Source organism: Capricornis sumatraensis, chromosome 18 (genome assembly GCF_032405125.1).
Source record: "Capricornis sumatraensis isolate serow.1 chromosome 18, serow.2, whole genome shotgun sequence".
Taxonomy (NCBI): Eukaryota; Metazoa; Chordata; class Mammalia; order Artiodactyla; family Bovidae; genus Capricornis; species Capricornis sumatraensis.
The window spans coordinates 69,931,360-69,948,706 of record NC_091086.1 but is presented as its reverse complement, the minus strand read 5'-3'; the positions used below and the strand labels follow the sequence as shown (position 1 = coordinate 69,948,706).

At 45.9% G+C, this 17,347-nt stretch overlaps 1 protein-coding gene across 1 annotated transcript in view; it reads right to left on the bottom strand.

The window, feature by feature from the left end:
• The window catches only part of SEMA5A (semaphorin 5A), a 549,084-nt gene extending 532,125 nt beyond the window's left edge, over positions 1–16,959 (bottom strand). Inside the window, exon 1 of the mRNA XM_068990538.1 lies at positions 16,901–16,959. The gene's annotated coding sequence lies outside the window, so the exon portion shown is untranslated. The remainder of the gene's footprint in view (positions 1–16,900) is intronic.
• Between the last annotated feature and the right edge of the window lie 388 nt (positions 16,960–17,347).

The window sequence follows — 17,347 nt, the reverse complement described above, 5'->3', positions numbered from 1 at the left end:
CCCTGGAATGAGTACCATCAGGTGTTTGTGTTAGGAGAGCATCTTCCAAACCCCTCAGGTCCCTCTAGCCCAAGGAAGGAAGCTCTGCCAGGGCGTGGAGACCAGAGCACGCTGTTCCAAATGCTCCAACGCCCAAGTCTTCCACCCACAGTCACCCCGTTCCGGCTAGAGGTTCTAGGCAATCCTCAAGGTTTAATAGCATTTGAAGCATCCTGCAAGTTTTCTTAAAGAACACCAGAGAAAAATGGCAGCCTTGCAACGGCGAGGAATATCCAACTGGAAAACCAGGACCAAGAGAAGAGAAACCCTCTCTGTCCTACACTCACTGTATTCCCAGAGCAGGGCCTGGTGTCGGACAGAGAGGAAGTTTCTGGAAAACACTTCCTGGATGACCAAATGTCACCCTTCACCCAGTGCTCCTCTGGAGTTGGACCACAGTGAAAACCAATGGCCCGAGTTATAACAGAAGCCCCAAGGTACCTCCCTCTTTAAGAACATAACAGATCATGATTTGTCCATGAGGGCTCAGAATGGGCCCTGCTTGCAGACAGAGAGACGCAGTGGACAGTTTCAACTGTGTCCTCTAAATTCTGGAATCCTATGGAACGGTTATATCAATTAGCAGGCAATCGATAGTCAACACATAAGACAGTGTGCTCCAACCAAGTGCATTTCCCTTCCTTTGAATCAAATCCACCTCCCATTTGCCATGTCACTTTAAATTAAGACAACAGAAAGGATTTGTCAGAATAAAGCTATTAAAAATTAGACCATCCTCTGTCAACTATGGATTACTTTACAAGCAAACAGAAAAACCTTTGGGGAAAAAAAGTAATCAATGAACACAGCAAAGGATAATTGTATGCTGAGTGTGTATTTAACAAGGAAGCATTTTTCTAGGCATGGAGAAACGTAAATATAATTCTTTCAAAGTGAACTGGTCATCTGTCTCTAGAATGATTGGGGGCACCATGTGTAAGAAGAGACCTTTTCCAGAAGGTAACTGTATCACCCCTTTTTTCTACAGATGAAAGACCAAGCTTTTTCTGCCTTGAGGGTCCCCATCAGCCTTCTCCTTTGACCTTCTTTTTATGTAAACAAAGCAGAAGAGGAAAAAAAAATCTCAGCTGTTCTTTTTCATGCCCCCACCAACAGAATAAAATAAAAATGTCCCTGTTAGGTATTTCACTGTCTTCATCACCAAGACGGTCATCTTCCAAAAGCCTGAATGTGTTCCCAATTTTATTCAGTACCTACCTTGCCTAGCCTGTAATTCCAAGGCTTCTGATCTTTTAGCTCACAAGGAGAGGTAATGCTTTTGTTTTCTGCAAAGAATGATGTATTGTTTGACCAAAGCAATCAATCCTAGTGGTAGATTTAGGCTGACAATTCAAAGATGTTGAGCATACTGATCGGCTGAGTCCCAGACATTGTGGTGGCCAAGATCCCATGCCTAATTTTGGATCATTGGACATCAGCCACCACAGGATACGTTGGAACTTGCTAAAAATAGCCCAGCTACCCCTCGGCACATTTCAACCTACTGTGGTGGTCACAGAAGTGTGCTTCTCTTTTTAAAACCAGCTTCTTCCCCTGGAATGCAGTAAAGGAGTATTTCATGAGAGGGAACTTTTCAGGAGGTCCAGAGGATGTTTTAAATAGATTTTTCACCTTAGAACTAACAGTTAAATAATCTGAAACAGATTATTAATATAAAACTGAATGCCTTTTCTCTCAAGATAAGCAAACCATATTGCATATTGTAGATCAATAGAAAACAATTGATACTATTTTCAGAACACTCCCTGGGCCTCCACTCCAGGTAAATGTGGAACATTTAATTAAACAAACCCCATTAATCATATGAAAGTTGAAGTGGGAAAAGGAAACAGCTAACAACCTCCCGATTGCTCAGAAAAGTCAAGCATTTCAAACATGTATATTTTATGTTTCATGTGTACCTCTAGTTATGTCTTTATATGAATTCCTTTTGCTTTCAACCAATTCTTTAAAGTGTATGCCTAACTCTTTGACAGAAATACGGCTACAAATCGTTTTCTTCCTACATAGAGGAAAGATACAGGAATGAACCTGACTGGCGCTGATGGTGTGCTTCACGGGGGCTTTTTAAAATCTCGTGCTCAGCAACATCCAACTCTTTGCGACCCTGTGGACTGTAGCCACGAGGCTCCTCCGTCCATGGGATTCCCCAGGCAAGAATACTCGGGTAAATTCCATTCCCTTCTTCAGGGGATCTTCCCAACCCAAGGATTGAAACCAGGTCTCCCACATTGCAGGCAGATTCTTTCCCATCCTAGTCCCCAGGGAAGCCCTGGGGCAGGGAACCCTGCTCAGTATTCTGTAATGACCTAAATGAGACAAGAAGAATTTGAAAAAGAAGAGATACATGTATATGTTTAACTGTACTTCGCTGTACACCTGAAACTAACGCATTGTTAATTAACTATACTCCAATAGAAAAAAGAAAAGAAAATAGAAAGGGTAGCACTCCCCTGTAGAGTAACAGAGATAAACACGAGGGTTCCCATACTCTTTCAACCAAGCATTCTTCCCTGGCCTGCTTTTGACTAGTTTTCAAGGCTTCATTAGACTGGTTGTTCACTCAAAAGTGCAATTAAAGAACCACAAAGGGCACTTGGCCCTCAGGGCCACACACATCAATGCCCAGCCTCAGCCATGCACTAAGTGTGCCCTTTGTCTGGGCCTCTTAATGATGATTTTTGCCAAGCCTCCAACAATGTTTTTGCCAAGCCTACAATCACGATTTTTATTCTTCCCACTTAGCCCTGTCTCCAACAACCTCCAGGAGGAAAATCTGGGTCCCAAAGCCAGTTCTTCTGGGAACATACACTTTTCATTTAAAAACAAAAAATTAAAAGCCCACTGAAAGGCATTTAGCGGCAGATCCAAAAGTTGGATTAAAGTTCACACACTACCACCAGTAGTTAAAGAGACTCTAAGGGACAGACCACTGGGGGTGAGCTCATAGCCTTGTTTCATGGGCACAACCTCAATGGACCCACTCCAAGGGGCAGACTGGGCAACCTTTTCCATTCTATGCCCCTTCATCATGGGGACCCCAAACCAACGCACCAGCGGAGCTGAGCGTTTTGGTAGAGGACAAAGATCTGGTTGAAACTCTGGAAAAGCATGGCATGAGATGTGCACCTGGCTGAGTCTCCCCTCCAATCCACTCACTAGCTGAGAGGTCACAATACTCTCTTCCCTCTTAATGTAAAACAGCAAAGTCATTGACCGTAAGAATAAAAATTGCAATTTTTTCTGAAAGATCACCAAAGAACTCAGGATCCCAGAGATCAAATGAAGCATATTTATCTGGCTTGTTCTTCTCACAGTCACTCCAAAGCTCATACTAGTCCCATCTACAAACCCAAGCAAAGAAATCTAACATAGTTCTTTTCTATAGGAGAATAATTCCTTTACCATGTTGTGTTAGTTTCTGCCATACAACAAACGAAGTGAATCAGCTGTAGGTAAACATATATCCCCTCCCTCCTCATCCTCCCTCCCGCCCCTTGATCTTACCCTTTTAGGTCATTGCCAAACACCAAGCTGAGTTCCCTGTGCTATACAGAAGCTTCCGACTAGCTATCTATTTTACACATGGTAGTGTATATATTGTCTTCCCCGGTGGCTCAGACAGTAAAGTGTCTGCCTGCAATGTGGGAGACCCAGGTTCAATTCCTAGGTTGGGAAGATCCCCTGGAGAAGGAAACGGCAACCCACTCCAGTACTCCTGCCTGGAAAATCCCATTGGAGGAGGAACCTGGTAGCCTGCAGCCCATGGGGTCCCCAAAAGTCAGACATGACTGAGTGACTTCACTTTCACTTTTCAGGGCCCAAATGAGGTATCACCTTGCACTGGTCAGCATGACCATCGTCAAAACGTCTCCAAACAATAAATGCTGGAGCAGGTGTATAGAAAAGGGAACCCTCCTACACTGTTGATGGGAATGTAGGTTGGTATAGCCATTATGGACAGCAGTTCACAAAACTGAAAATAGAGCTGCCATATGATTCAGCAATCCCATAACTGGGCATGTACCCTGAGAAAAATCATAATTCAAAAAGACACATGTACCCCATTGTTCACGGCAGCGCTATTCACAACAGCCTGGACAAGGAAGCAACCTAAATGTCCATCACCAGATGGGTAAAGAAGATGTGCGACATATATACAGTGGAATACTCACCATAAAAAAAAAACACACACAAATGAAACCAGGGCATTGGTAAAGATATGGGTGGACCTAGAAACTGTCATACAGAGTAAAGTAAGTCAGAAAGAGAAAAAAGAATATTATAAATATCATAATATTTAAATTATTGAATTATTATTAATTATTAAATTATATAAATATAATAAATTTATAATTTATAATATTATAAATATTATAAATCAAGCACAAATAAATTGTATCTGGAGTGCTTGATCTTCTGTTATTATTTTCATTATACGAGAAAAAGAAGCCTTTTTTAAATACTCTGTAGACACTGGGAAGTACTCTTCTTCCTAATCAAAGACGTAAGGTATGCTACTCCTCCCCAGGTTAGCAAGTCAGTCTCCCCTGTAGCCATGGTCCAAGTTGAAAGCATTGACTTTCTTGAGCCTCCTTCAAAAAAACAATTAATTCACTGACAGACACTCTTTTTACAAGTGTCTTCAAGGTATTTGAATTGACAGGGGATCTGACCACTGTGAAACCTGACTCTACAGTCCTAACTGGGTTTTAGAGTTTTAGCAGCTGAAGTCCAGGCACTGTTATTTACTCCATGGAGTTTGAAAGAAATGGACCTTACTGAACAATGCCTGGATCAGGGATGAGTGAGGTGGAGACATCCAGAAAGTCCTTCAGCCGGTACCATCTCTGGGGCGTGTCTACTAAGATGCCTACCATTGCCCTTCCCCAAGGGCTTTCCTCTGCACCAACACAAACCTCAGGGAGATGGAACCCCAGCTGGTGGGCCCAGAGAAATTGTTCCAAGTTAAATAACATTTGCAGGCATCAGCTTTTGAGTGAATGAACCTTTGCAATTCTTACTTGCCAGCTTGCAGTTTCCTGAATGATTTCTTTTCACAAGCTGGCGATAGGACCTAGGAATTCCATCACAGCTGACAGAGGAAAGTAAATTTGGCTGCAGGCCTGACTTGGGAGTCGGCTTGGAAAGCCTTGACAGCCAATAAGCCACTGGCTAGACGTGCAGGGCTCCTGGGCCCTCCTGTCACCACCCCACCAGGCCCACCCCCAACCACTGCACAAATTCCATTCACAGAAGGCACTTGCACTGGTTTCTGATGTGCACTGTAAAGGAAGTAAGGGTAGACAGGCAGAGTGGGAAAGACAGTCACCTCAAACACCTATGTTCAGGTATCCCCACTTTTCCTGGCACCAACTTTGTGACCAGAGGCCAAGGAAGTGAGAGTTCCATGTGGAAAGGAGGGAGGACCTTGAGAGGCATAGCTCCAAGGCTTCCAACCGCCACCATCAAGACGAAAGGCTGAGGGGTGGAGAAGCCCCCACTGCCTTCTCACAAGGGCTTCTCTCACCTAATAAACTGATGCCTGCTTCTCCCAGCTCGAGAGCACCATCAGATGTGAAACTAAAGAAGGGACGGAACTAAATCACCACCATATTCCCGTCATACTTATAATTGACCTAGAGAAGGACTGACCTCATGAGCCAACATGAACCAGCCCAGGAACAAGGCTGAGCAAAAGAGGTGTCCATCGATGGTGGTTTAGTCACTAAGTCATGTCCGACTCTTGCGACCCCATGGACTTCAGCCCACCAGGCTCCTCTGTCCGTGGGATTCTCCAGGCGAGAGTACTGGAGTGGGCTGCCATTTCCTTCTTCAGGGGATCTTACCAACCCATGGATCAAACCTGGGTCTCCTGTGATGCAGGCAGATTCCTTATGGACTGAGCTACGAGGGATGCCCGTTGATGACACCTCTGATATATCATCCAGCTGGGGCTCGGAACCCCCGGAGCTCAGAGCCAAGCACTGAAGTTGCCACTGTCTGGACAAAGCCTGGCAGCTCCCTTCCCACGGGGGCAGGAGCTGACAGGGCAGGAGGGCCAGAGAGTGAGCTGGGCCTTCCTTGTTAGAAACTTAGGGCCGATCAGAAGTCTCAAGCTCAGCTCAGAACTTAGTGGTGAAGGAGAAATGCATTACTAAAAAGGCAGCTGGGTTAGCAGAGAAATTGACCAGAGAAAAATCACGATGAGGAGGGACCTCCGAAGAATCCCTCTGATTGGGAGTGTGGGGGGCGAGTAAAAAGATCATCAGCGGATACTGGAGGAGCAACAGTCCTCTCTTTCATCAGAAAGAACAAGAAACCATGGTAAAGCAAGCTCCTTTCCATATTGGACATCTGGTCACCTTACCTCAGGCAAAGTTTCAACATCTGCAGGCTGGACCCCAGCTCCGTCAAACATGATATTTCTTCTCTACTTATAGCCCAGAAATATTAAACTTAATAAATAAAGTGCCCGACTTTAACTTCTAGCTCAAACATTAAAGAAGTTTTCTTTCCCTGATGTATTGTCAAAAACCCTTCAAGTTTAAACTTCAGAACAAGGACAGCAGGAGGAGGTGTCAGCAGACACAAGGGGTTGCAATGGTAACATTCCAGGCTGTAAAGTAAACATTCCAGGCTCTTCTCTGTGATCCAACCACCCAACAAAGGTAGGATCCGGTACACGCTAGACTGTCCGAAATGAGTATTTGATCTTAGCATCTGGACACTTTTCAGGAAAAGAAATGGTTAGGAAAAAATTTTTAAAATCATCAAAACTAATGGTCTAATACATTTTTCCCACTTAGGGCAATGTCTTCACAGAATTCTGTATGTAACACTACATCTTGCTTTAATTACGATCAACTCCAATTCTCAGATCCAATACAAATCAACAATGATTCTAAAAGGAGGTCTTAAATCAAGAGAAAAATGGCATCATTTTCTTATTCCTTGTGTTTCCAAACTAATTCTCTGTCCTAGCAAGATGGAAATTTCTCTCATCATGTAACCAGTCAATCTCTTTAATTGAATGCTTAACTGCTGCTGCTGCTGCTAAGGTGCTTCAGTCGTGTCTGACTCTGTGAGACCCCATAGACGGCCTCCTACCAGGCTCCTCTGTCCCTGGGATTCTCCAAGCAATAACACTGGAGTGGGTTGCCATTCCCTTCTCCAATGCATGAAAGTGAAAAGTGAAAGTGAAGTTGCTCAGTTGTGTCCAACTGTTAGCGACCTCATGGACTGCAGCCTACCAGGCTCCTCCATCCATGGGATTTTCCAGGCAAAAGTACTGGAGTGGGGTGTCATTGCCTTCTCCAAATGCTTAACTAGTTACCCTTAAAATATGGAGAACATTAGCTCATTGCAAATGAAAGAAAATAACTACCAAAAGTACCCACCTAAACAGTACTTTATTGACCAATTAAAGCCACCAAAAGTGACATCAAAATATAAATGTCACCCACTCCTTTGCCACCTAATAAGCAGAAGGAAATATTAATGCAATCTCATAAAGAACTCCTCACTACTCACCAAGGGTGAGTAATAATTTAGGGTTGGTAACAGAAAAACATGGTCATTTTATAAATTTTACTCTTCATTTGTGTGTAAGTTAGGCTGCCAGTTTGGGAGGAGGCAAACTCAGAATGAGCAAGTCAGAAATTACACTGGTAAGAGGTCAATAAAACTATTGCCCTAGAATTTAAAACTCTTGTCCATCTCAATTTCTGCATATGACCACTACAAGGGCTGAAGAAATTAGACGTTCTTTACAAGCACCTGCCCGAACCATCCCAGGACTGGAGAGCAATACTTCACCACTGATGCAAAGAGGCATATTAGCTCTGAAAGCCGGCCATCTCCTGCCCAGTGTATCTGGAGCCGGGACCATCTTTTTGCCAAAGTAAACACTCCCACGGAAAGTCACCATGTGGAAACCAACTGGTGTGGGGAGGGTAAGGCGCCCAAGAGAAAGCCAAGCAAGCCCCGAGGCAGGAGGCAGAGAGGATTCTCAGACACTAAACAGATGGAAGTTGCCATAAACAAGAGGAAAGAGCTAAAGACACTCCCATCCAGGGACAATAGTCGAAGAGCAAGGAAATTACAGGCAATTCATATGTACCTCTGCCCATAACCGAATCTCAGCTTGTGCTTTAACTGCAGAATGTGTCAAAGCAGAAGGGAAAGAGCCAGAAATGATTCTAATGACTCTTCTGATGGGGAAAAAGGGCCCTCTCCAGTTTAACTGTTTCAGCTCTGGGCACTCAAAAACCTGCATCCTGCCACCAGCTCTGGCTGTTAGAAACAACCTCACCAGCGGAAGCAGATGCTCTGCTAGGTGAACAAGGATACAGAAGCAGGTACCACGCACTTTGCCCCATCCCGGGAAAGCAGTGCTCTTTGGTGAGCAGAGCCACGCTCTGGAGTTCCAGACCCTGCAGCCCTAAAGAGACCAGGAGATGGTGCGTTTTCCAAGATTCTCCACCCGCCCCCCCACCGCCACCCAGAGCGATGCCCATGTACCAATAAAACTAGCAGAAGAGGATTTCCCTGGTGGCGCTGTGGGAAGGAATCTACCTGCCAACGCAGGGGACACGGGTTGGATGTCCAGTCCGGGAGGATTCCACATGTTCTGAAGCAGCTAAGCCCGTGAGCCCAGCTACTGAGCCCATGCTCCAGGGTCCACGAGTCACGGCTACTGAAGCTCTTTTCATACTGTCCATGGGGCTCTCAAGGCAAGAACGCTGAAGCGGCTTGCCACGCCAGGGGATCACGTCTTGTCAGAGCTCTCCACCATGACCCATCCATCTTGGAAGGCCCTAGCCGGCATGTCTCATGGTTTCATTGAGTTAGACAATCCTGTGCTCCATCTGATCAGTTTGATTAGTTTCTTGTGATTGTGGCCAATACTTTGGCAACCTGATGTGAAGAAAAGACTCACTGGAAAAGACCCTGATGCTGGGAAAGATTGAAGGCAGGAGGAGAAGGGGACGACAGAAGATGAGATGGCTGGATGGCATCGCTGACTCAATGGGCATGAATTTGAGTAAACCCCAGGAGTTGGTGATGGACAGGGCGGCCTGGCATGCTGCAGTCCATGGGGTTGCAAAGAGTTGGACAGGACTGAGTGACTGAACTGAACTGAAGCCCACGCGCCTGGAGCCTGTGCACCCCAACAAGAGAAGCCACCTCAATAAGAAGCCTGTGCACTACAATGAAAACCCAGTACAGCCAAAAATAATAATAATAATAATAAATAACACCAAAAAATTTTTTAAAACTGGCAAAAGTATCCTCAATAGACAACTGGAAACTGTTGTGCAGCAAACACTGAGTAGCCCAGGGGTCAGATGAGTTTAATTGATTCGACTTGGTTCCGGGTCTCATCTGGAAACAACCTGGGTTTACTTGTTTTCAGGACAGAGATCACAGCTCTGATACACTTCCCAGGAAGTGCCTGGGGATCAAAGAGATGCTGCTCACTCAGCATCTGGTGGCGTCAGCGCTGGGCTTTGTGAAAATCCTGGAAACACAGACACAATTCCCAGGAAACACACCAGGATTTGTTTAGGCCATGGGTGGTTCAAAGAACTCTTTAGAGAGTATGCCCCAGAACTCTTTTTTCTTTTAAGTGGATAAAATGTTTTGGTACGTTGTAACCACTCAGAACATTATAAATTATTGTCACTATCTTACGTACCTCTTGCATTTTGAGGTTTTGGATTTCTTCAGTGCTAAGTGTTCTTGACTGGAGAATCCCAGGGGCAGGGGAGCCTGGTGGGCTGCTGTCTATGGGGTCACACAGAGTCGGACAAGACTGAAGTGATTTAGCAGCATCAAGATGGAACTACACAACTTCACTGAGGCATAGATTACATACCATTTGTGTACAATTCGATGATTTTTAGTAAAGGCACATGTTGTGTGCCTGTCCCCATTATCCAGTTTTAGAATATTTCCATCTCCCTGAAAAACCCCAGCTGCCCATTAGCAGTTTCTTCCAATCCCCAGCCCCAATCCCAGATAACTTCAAATCTGCTTTCTGTTTTCACAGGTTTACCTGCTCTAGACATTTCACATTAAAGGAATCACAGCACGCAGTCTTTTGGGACTGACTTCTTTCACAAAGCATAATGTTTTAAAGTTCACACTCAGTGCGGCCCATATCAAAAGTTCATTCATTTGATTGTCGAATAGTAGCCCATTGTATGGCTGGACCACACTCTGTTTATCCACTCATCTGTTTCAGCTTATTAAATCTATAAATCCAACTAAATGACAGGGCTCATGGGCCTCATCTCAGCAATGCAAGAAGAAAGGCTTCCACAGTTCTAAACTTTTTCTGGAATTTCGAAAAGTCTCTGTAATGTGTGAAAATGTCATGAGGATACAATACAGTGCCTGGAATTTTTGTGCCTGTGGGTGGCAGTGGGAAGGACTGCTATTCTCAGTAAATAAACAGCCCTGAATTACACTTTTTTATGTTTTAATATACATAAACTATTAGAATACACACAAAGTGTTTTATGCTAATCTCCCAGTCCAGCAAGGTCACAGACTCATTGAACAAGCATTTACAACTGGGCAAACAGCCCTGTACAGGAAATACGAAGCTCACGGTCCTTGGCTCACAGACATCTGTATTTCAAGACGATGTCAATAAATCAGTTTGGGAGTATCCAAAACACTTTTCTCCCCGTAAATAGTTTTTAGCTTCCACGGTTGGCCCCCAAAGTTTTAACCCATAGCTTTTATCCAGGACACTATCGCAGACTGTACTATTTACATACCACATAAAGGCATTTTCCCATTCACTCACTCACCACATACCTGAACCCAGGGCAGCCTGTGTGCCAGGTGCTCTTCTAAACACAGATTCACTAGGGGCAGTATTGTCTTGCTCTGAAGCTCCAAAGTTGGTTAAAGACTTTAAGCCAATACAGTATGTTGGGTTGGAGCAAAAAGCTACGAAGAGAAAAAGAGGAGGCTGAGGAAGAGAGGAAAGAGGGAGAGGATGGTGTCCTAACTAGTATGATGTGACGATGCCTTTCTGAAGATGGGACACTTGAGTGAAAGCCCTCCAAGAGGCCAGATCTGGAAGCCATGAGCTGCCCAGGCAAGTGGTGGGTGGGGCGGTGGGGGAAGCTTTCCAAACAGAAGGAATAGAATACACAGAGGCCAAAGGGGCTGGGGTCAGGAGGAGGAGACAGTGGTGGGACTGAGTCACGTCGGCAGGACCAGGATCACACAGGGTGCTTGGATGAGCTCAGGCGCTAATGCCTCCAACCAGGAACAGATTCCAGCCCACTGCAGGGCCCAGGCCCCCTGGCTCTTCCTGCACATTAGCAGCAGCCACCTGCCAGCATGGTACCCACACCTGGTGGGCAGCCAGTCTGGCTGGCTTGCTTCTCTCATTGCATCAAGACTGTCCCCTCGACCTGTCCTCCAGGCCCAAACTTGGGGCCTGCCCTCACCACCCCTCGCCAGATGGCCTGGAAGCCAGCTACCATCACCATTACTCCAGCCCAGCGGGCAGGTTGTCCCCTGGGGACCTCTCTGCTGCCATCCTAAGTGCCCTGCCCAGTTAAGCAAGCAGTCTATCAGAGCCCAGGCTCCTGGTAACTATTCCTCCCAGCTTTCCCAGAACTAAGGCTCCCAAAGTCAAGTTCACAGCTAGCACATACTGAGGAACTGACTCAATGGGTGTCTCAGAAGTAACTTCTCCTCCCGTTCTGACTTGCACGTCAACTGGCATGAACAATGGCTTCATGGCAACGTCCGTTGAACAAAAGGAGGTTAGCATCCCAAGGGATTATTTTTGCTTTATGCCGCACCAGTTACAAACAATGTTCTCAGCTTTACAATCAGTAAAGTTTTACGGCAGATCTAAATCTGGGCCCTGTAATTGCAAAAGGAAATCACAGCAGCCAGTTGTGATGCTAAAGCCCATTTGGCTGCAGCCTGTACAGCCATAAATGTCCCTGGCCTCCATCCGGAGCACTAGCTTGGCACCGGGTCCCGGCGAAATCCTGGCAGCGGGCAGCTCCATCCTTGGTGGCTGACTGAGTTTAGCTCCCTGAGACAGGTCACATCTCCGGTTTTCTTTACAGAAAGGGAAGCTCTTTGTAAAGAATTGTACTGGGGGTCAGTTGGTGAGGAACACATCTGTTCTAGGAAGTTAACAGCCAGGCACTAATCACCCTATGTTTCTGCAGACAATTCACAGGACACAGCTTAGCAGAATTTTTCTTATTGCTTTACTTTCTTTTCTTTGACTCTGCTTTTTCTTTGCATAAGTATATCATGTATCATTGCCAAACGTTGGGTGAATTTGAACTGATTGAAAGAGGCTCTTTTTCCTGTGAATAATTTGGCCATGCTCAATCCTGACTGTCACTTGCCTAGAACTTATTTAATTTCACATTTCAGCAAATACAGTATTATTTTCTCCAGGAGAATTGCCTTCTGATAGCATCCATCTCCTGGTTATTTATCATACATATCTGTAATTGAATTACCTATTGCAGTAATGTGATCTACTCGCAAATGGACATAAAAATGCAACATAAAATAAAATTGTTCCAATATGCACCTCCTCATCATTCTATATGAACCCTAGGGTAGCCGATTTCCCAGAGAGATGGTGAGTAAAGAATGACAGATGGGAAGATAAAGATTAGCGAGTTCATGGCCTTCCAGAAAGCAAAGAAATTACCCTCTAAAAATTTATTCTCTTTTAAAAGTTTAGTGTTCTTCAGTATTAATCAGGAAACCAATTCGAGTGTATGTAGGGGGTGGAAAAGAGAGTAAAGAATGGAATGATTTCATTTTTTCCAAATGTAACAGTACCACACTAATACATTTTAAAACTTAGGAAAGAGAAGTAAAGTGCTCAACTTTGCTCTTGTCAAACAGCCATTAATCTTGGGCAATAAAAGAAAGTAAAGAAAAAGACAACAGCAATTCCTCTGAGAAAATTTTCTGTTTCCTTGAGCCCACCATTGGGCTAATCCTATTTTAAATGTCACGCCCCAGGGACCTATAGCTTGGCTTTGAAGTTGCTTCAGAATACTCTGTGAAATTCAGAGCCAAGTTGCCCTAGATCTAGAACCTTTAGATGAAAAAGATTGTGTCAATGCCAGTACATAACAATAACTTAATTGTTATACCGGACCTTCTCTTGGATCAAGTTTTCATTTGCTTTGTTCTGTTTGGTATAAATTCTGAATCAAAACAAGTTTGTCTATATATATTCCAGTTTGCTTTAATTTTTCTTTTTTCTTGCCATTAGAAATTGATTCTGTGTAATCTGGATAACCAGTACCTGATAAATTCATCACAGAAGTCAGTGACATCTTTATCAAGCACACCAAAAGCTGCTTCTTCAAACAGCTTCCCAATGAGCTGGCCACTCCTCACTTGTTGAATTTAATCTTTAAGATGCTACCAATATATGCAGGAATTAGAAACCTCAGGTTGCCACCTATCTATGACTGATCATTTCTACAAGGCAGCAAATAGAGCGATAAAAACCAGTAATTTTCAACAAAACTTCTGCATCTCAATTTTAAAAGGCTGCCAGGGACATATGTGAAAATATCTATGTTAACAACAGTACACAAAGACAAGTACAAACAACTTCAAAGTGATTACTTGTTCTCATCTTAAGACTCAAGAAAAGAGTTGACTTTCTCCGTATAAATGTACAAAGATGCCGGTGGGCAGAAATGGACAAGGTTCCACACACACGTTTTGCACTTGGGTGTAACTGAAATTTGTTAGACACTGTAGCTTACCTTTTAAAAATTATTTCATTCCAAATGTAAAAATGTATCACCTTGGTGTTAAAATTATACCCTAAGCAACTTGTCTGTGTAACTATAGCAACAATTTCAGAAGCATTTTAAAACACAAATATAGTATAATTTTAGAATCAAGAATTATGGAGGATTTATTGCAGGATGTGGAACTTTGCTCAAACACTTGTACACAGAGTACTCCAAAAATGGATTCCTTGACTCTGAAATAGTATAAACTAATTAATTTGTTCTGTCTCACAAACTGTAGGATTTGTAATCCAAACCTCTTCTTATGGATTAGGTCCTACTCTTAGTTAACTCTGGAGTTGTTGATTACTTGTTTATATAATGGGATGCCTTTAGACCTCTGCTGGACATTTAATGAAGGAGGGGAATTTCCTCTCCCCCACTTTCCGGTATGTGTATCAGAAGGAACGCCTCCATTTCAGTGACTTTATAACAACAAAAACAGACATTTGGAATCATCAAAAATAATCACCAAGTTAATAAAAACTATGTAATGGTTCGGCTAAGCAGTTCTCCCTAGTATCAGGAGCAAAGGACAGAGTCCCAAGGAGCTGGCATCTCTTGAGCAATTTGCATACAACACATAGAAGAGTCAGTGGGTTTTAATATATCCCATCAAGAGTCTAATGTGAACAAGATTTCTTGCTACAAAGCCGTGGCTGGGGATTCAGAAGGTCTACAAACTCTAAAACATAAGCAAAAGTTTATGGGAATATGCACCCACTTATCATGCACTGGCCAACATCTTTTAACAGCCACTACACTACACATTTCTATGTTTCATACTATCCAGAAATGGAGAAGAATCATCTTAAAAGGAGACCAGCAGTGAAGAGCACAAGTTTATTTTTATCAAGTTTTGGACAAAAACAAGCTTTACCACCCAGGAGACCAAAGGCTTTACTTGCAGCAGGAATCTCACAGCTGCTTGACATTAAAACAACCGATTAAGTTAGTGTAATTTGTAAAAGACATAAAATGATTAGTATCATCTATCTTCTCCCTGTTAAGCAAAGAATGTAAAAGCATGGAAAAGTGGGTACCAGCTCATCACCCCAAGGGTTCCATGAGTATGCAGAGAATTAGCATGATCAGTGTAGCACCATGGATGAGCTGCTATATCATGGCAAAGTTTCCACAAGAAAGAAACTTAAGGAAAAAGAAATCTATTTCAAGTGGCCCAAGCAGTTGCACTTCAGACTGCTATTTTCATTTAAGACAAACAAGGAAAAAATCTTTGGGTGTACAAAATCACTGTTTCCTCTAGGGTAAACACAGACATAGAGGAAAAGTTATTTAAATGGTACACAAGTTAAGCTATTATCTGCTTGAACTTGGTCACTCAAAATAGTGCAGGATAAACTCTGCCCTCTCTTCTATAATGGAAGTGGCATTAACCAGCAATTAATTTAGCAATCCTAATTAGGTGTTAAAATCTTCCCTGGTAAAGTCTGATTTTGTCTTTCTGGGTCTCCTTAGGAAAGACTAATTCTGTAATTAATAACATATCTGTTGATTGCAAACTTGGCCATCAGGGCCCTTCCGGATAAGCTGATTGTGACATACAATTGCTTTTCTTAAAAACAAGATTCAACATAAACCTTAATTTTAAAAAAAAATGATGCAACAATCATTTGTAACTCCTGGCGTTTTCACTAATCTGCTCCTGGAGGAGAACTTCATGTCAATATTAAACATAACTCACATTCTCTTCACCCGATTCCCATTTCTTTCTGGGTAAATACAAAGGTCAGGGGGGAGGAAGGCAGACGCACAAACAGGAAGAGTTTACAGGGATGCATTTGTCTCTGGAAGGAGTCTTTCTATTTAAAGGACCTGAGTTTGTTGACCACCTTTCCTATCCCTTCTAACAAGGCTGACAGCTCCTTCCCTGGTCTACAGATCACCTACCCAGCCACCCTCCGCCTCTAGGAAATGATAGCAAGATCCGCCTGGTCCTGTGCTTTGCTCACCGGGACCCCCATCCACTCACCGCGCACAGAGGAAGCCTTCCCAACCAGCCAGCATCCTCAGGCCCTCTTCCAGCGCTCGCTCTCGGCGCCCCCTACCGGGGGTCCCCGGGACGTCGCAAGTGCAGGAAAAGTTCAACCCCAACTCTAAACAGCCAGCCGCATCCAGGTACAAAGCGAGGGGAGGGCGAGGTGAACGCGCTTCCCGCCAAAGCCCGGGGAGCCGGGATCTGACCGCGCTAGGCCTGGCACCCGGCGCCGCGGCGGCGAGCGATCCCGGGAGACCCCTCTTCGGCCGCGGCTCCCCCGCGCATCCTCCCTTCGGCGCCCGGATCCGCCTCTCAAGCCCGAAATCCTGAGCCAGGAGGGGATGCGAAGTGGTGGGGCGGCGGGAGAGATGCCGCCCCCATCGGGCCGGCGGCTCCCGGGGCCTCTATACCTCCCCGGCCGCGGCGACCGGGGCAGCCGCCAGCCTCAGTCTCCCTCCCTGCTTATCAACAGCGCTCAGAGGAGTTAAGGCCACCGCCTCCTGGTTTCTCGCGGGCGTCGTAGAGCCCCAGTCAACTCGACCAGAAAACCTTGCGCCAGGCAGGCACTGCGAAGTGACGGCCACCGGGACCCTGCCCTCAGCTCCTTACGGCGCGAGCCCGGACACGCGCTGGGTGCGTGCAGCTACCTCCGCTGCGCACCTTAAGGAGGTGTTAGGAGGGGTGCCCTCTCTCCCCCCCGCCAGGGGGCCCACCGGGTAGCTCCCCCTCTTTCCCTCTGCACGCTCAAACCTCGGCAAAGGCGGAGACTCAAACTTCCAGCCCGCGAACCTGCTCAACTGTGGTTGCCTCCCCACGCCGCCCCGCATTGGGTAGTCCGATCCCGCAAGTGCAACCCCCGGACTGTGTCCCACGAGCCTACAGAGCGACCTTCCCGAGATCCACACGACCCACGCGCCGACCACTGCCGCCCCCGAGTCCTGGCCCCCCAACGCGGCTGGCTCGCGGCTGCAGCTACGACCACGCGAGGACGGGGCGGGGTGCGGGGGTCGCTCACCAGGTGCAAGGCGCGTTCCCCGTGCCAGTCATCCGGCGCCCGGGGGGATCAAGAGTGTCTGCGAGGGTCTTCTTCAGCGCCCGCGAAGGAAGTCCAGGCAGCAGCCGCCGCCGCCCGCCGCCACTTCCCTAGAGTTACCCCCAACTCGCTGAGCTCTGGGCTGGAGCGGGGGTGCGCCAGCTCGAGCCCAGTGCGCACCGTCCCCGGGCTCACGGCCGGACCTGAGGTGAGCAGGTTCGCGCCCAGCGGGGACGACGGGCGAGGAGGCAAAGTTGGGTGCTCCAGCAAGCTCCGCAGGGAGGTCTCCGGGTGGAGCGGGGAGAGGGGAGCCCCTGGGATGAGCCACAAGGGCCGGGGCGTCCCCCCGCCGAAAGGAAGTGGAGGGTGGTGGGGGGCCGCCGCTGGGCTCGGGGCCGCGGACGGCAGGGTGCTTCGGAGCCCACCCGC